The following is a 3,068-nucleotide window of genomic DNA, read 5'->3' on the forward strand; positions in this document are numbered from 1 at the left end:
CGGGGTTGAGTGGGGGGAGAGGGGGGAAGGCACCGCAGAGATAGGTTAAATCACCAAGAGCAGCAAACGTGGCAAGGAGGAGAGCCCAGCCAGCGAGTGGGAGTCAGAGGACCTGCCGCAGGCAGCCCGGGGGTCTGAGGGCCTCGTCGCCGCTGACCTGGATGCTCAGCGTGTGTGCGTTTCTTCTGCAGATCTGGAGACTCGACGGCCAGGATATGGAACCTTAATGAAAACAGCAACGGGGGCTCCACACAGCTCGTGCTGAGGCACTGTATACGAGAGGGGGGCCACGACGTCCCCAGTAATAAAGACGTGACCTCCCTGGACTGGAATGTAAGCACCCGCCTCCGCCCAGACGCCTCAGTGCCACAGGGGCGCCCCCGCACACCCGGGGGAGCGGGGTGTCCAGGTGCTCTCCGTTGGAGGGCTGCTCACAAGGCCGTGCCGGGCTGACCCCTTGCTGCCTCGACAGCGGGCGGCACATCACATGCACTTGGACGTGGGAGGCCCGTGGTCCTTTGTGACTTCTTTACGCTTTCCCCGTCTCTGTGTGCAGACACACCTTTAAGAGCTTCCTCGGGCCTCACTGTCCTCACTTCCCGTACGGTAGTTTCAGTTGTGCCCGCGGGGTGAGGGACGAGGGGTGGCAGCGCTTCCCCGTTCCTGCTCCTGTCTTTACAGTACGTCACCCTGTGGGTTCAGGCCGTGCGCCTCCCGGAGTTGGTTAGCCTCTCCGCCGGGAGCCGGCTCCTGCTGGGAGAGTAGCCTCGCCCTGGGATTAGCTGAGGGGCCCCCTGGGACCAGCCGGGAGGCCTTCTTCGCTGCTCCCGCGGAGCTCTCATCGGTGGTGTCTGCTTCTTCCTGGCCCGCAGAGCGATGGGACGCTGTTGGCTACAGGCTCATATGACGGTTTTGCCAGAATATGGACGGAAGACGGTGAGCCCAGCCTCCCTGGGACGGGTGCGAGGAGGCCTTCCCTGGCATGGACTCCACCAGCCGCCCTGGCTTGGAAGTCAACCTGTGTATTGTTTCCTTACCTAACAGGCAACCTGGCCAGCACCTTAGGGCAACATAAAGGCCCCATCTTTGCCTTGAAATGGAACAAAAAGGGGAATTACATTTTGAGTGCTGGTGTAGACAAAGTGAGTATTAGCTCGACCCAGGTGTCTCTGGTTTCTAGATGCTCGTTATTGTTAATCTCTGGGTAGCATCCTGGGGTTGGTTGGTTGGTTGGTTAGTTTGTTGGTTGGTTGGTTGAATGGTGAGCCTTCCTACTTCTCCTTAAGGCGAAGGTTTCGTTTTCATGCTTTCGATCTTAGTGTTCACTTAAAACATGTGCGCTCTCAATAGGGTCCACTGTTCAACAGGCCTTTGTGCCGAGCTTGCGCCCCTTATTTCGAGGAACGCCGCTTGGTGACAGAGGAAGGCCCCAAATTGCATTTATTCAACCCTTGAGCAAGCAAAGGGGTGTGGGATGCACTGGACAGAAACCTCCAGCGTGGAGTCGTTTTGGAAGCGCACAGGGTCTTCTCTCGAGAGGCCAGCTTCTGTTTCCCTGACTCAGAGAATCCTGAGTTCCGTGGAAGGGCTGCAGACTCCTCTGAGCATGGGGTAAAGTGGAGCCGGGCACAGGCTGGCAGCCTCAGAACCCCTGGACAGTCTGCCGGGTGGGTGTGACGGGATCAAGGCCGAGCGGCAACGAGCACCCACGTGCATCTAGAAGCCGTGAGCGGGTGGAGAATCAGGTGGTGTGGGTGTCATCTGGCCGAGTGGGATCCTCGGGTTGGTTTCCTCGGCTGCCCAGAGCCAGGAGTCCTGACCCCCAGGAACGGAACGGATGGCCCTGTCATTCCTGAGAGTCAGCAGGAACTTGAAGTCCTTGCTGTGGAGAAGCATTATCAAGAAATGGAAAGAGACGGGAAAGAAAAGTGTGTCCTCACAGCGTTTTGCGTTTCTGCACCGGGGTGTGAATACTCTTCTTGCATTTGGTTTCCACAGGGCTTGCTTGCTCTTCCTTCCTTCCTTCTTTCCTTCCTTCCTTTCCTTCCTTTCCTTCCTCCCTCCCTCCTTTTCTTTTTCACGTGTCTTTATTTTTGAGTGACACAGAGAGACAGAGAACAAGGAGGGGAGGTGCAGAGATAGAGAGACACAGAATCTGAAACAGCTCCAGGCTCTGAGCTGTCAACGCAGAGCCCGACACGGGGCTTGAACCCACAAGCTGTGAGGTCATGACTTGAGCCGAAGTTGGACGCTTAACCGAATGAGCCCCCCAGGCGCCCCCCCCAGGACTTTCTTTACACGTTCACACTGACATCAGAATGATTTGAGAACCTTGTTAAGTTACTGCTTCACGTTCATTCAGGTTCTAAAATTATACAATAGCCATGACTTATAAACACTGTCATGGTGTTGGTCTAAGATATTTACTATCTGGCCCTGGACGGAACATGGGTGCTGACCCCCACACTGGCGTGTCATCCTCCAGGCCAATCTCTCTCTCTCTGAGCCGTTACCCCTTCATTCGGCCCTGGCAGCCCAGGAGCTGATGCTGAAGCAGGCTGAGTGCCGGGGTTGCCTCCTACACTTCTCCCGGAGCTTCCGCCCTGTTTTCTCCGAGGTGTTCTAGTTCACATAGGACACAGGCGTGTGTGCTGCGCGCGCACACATGTACACACAGAACTTTGGTGGTGGCCGGTCGTCCACACTGCTGATTGGATTATGAAAATGACTTGTGCAAATGATCGCTCGCCTTTGGCAAGACTGTAATTATCACGTGTGTTGGCCACGACTCCGAGCTCCCAAGCTGAGAGGCAGGCGCTGTATCGGCCCGTTTCAGAGACCCGCTGGCACAGGCCCTGCACTGCCGGTAACTGCTGCCCTTCGAGCTCTACATGCTTCCAAAAAGGTTTCTGAGGGGCGCGTGGGGGGCTCAGGCTGTTAAGCCTCTGGCGTCAGCTCAGGTCAGGATCTTGCAGTTCGTGGGTTTGAGCCCCACGTCGGGCTCTGTGCTGACAGCTCAGAGCCTGGAGCCTGCTTCACATTCTGTGTCTCCCTCTCTCTCTGCCCTT

The 3,068-nt window shown here is 56.7% G+C and overlaps 1 long non-coding RNA gene across 1 annotated transcript in view; it reads left to right on the top strand.

Moving 5' to 3' along the window:
• The first annotated feature begins 196 nt into the window (after nucleotides 1-196).
• Nucleotides 197-3,068, top strand: part of LOC144232034 (uncharacterized) — a 4,580-nt gene continuing 1,708 nt past the window's right edge. The window contains exons 1-3 of the long non-coding RNA XR_013335294.1: nucleotides 197-333; nucleotides 873-936; nucleotides 1,045-1,142. This is a non-coding gene — a long non-coding RNA (uncharacterized LOC144232034). The remainder of the gene's footprint in view (nucleotides 334-872; nucleotides 937-1,044; nucleotides 1,143-3,068) is intronic.

Source organism: Crocuta crocuta, unplaced genomic scaffold (genome assembly GCF_008692635.1).
Source record: "Crocuta crocuta isolate KB4526 unplaced genomic scaffold, BGI_CrCroc_1.0 scaffold5365, whole genome shotgun sequence".
Classification (NCBI taxonomy): Eukaryota; Metazoa; Chordata; class Mammalia; order Carnivora; family Hyaenidae; genus Crocuta; species Crocuta crocuta.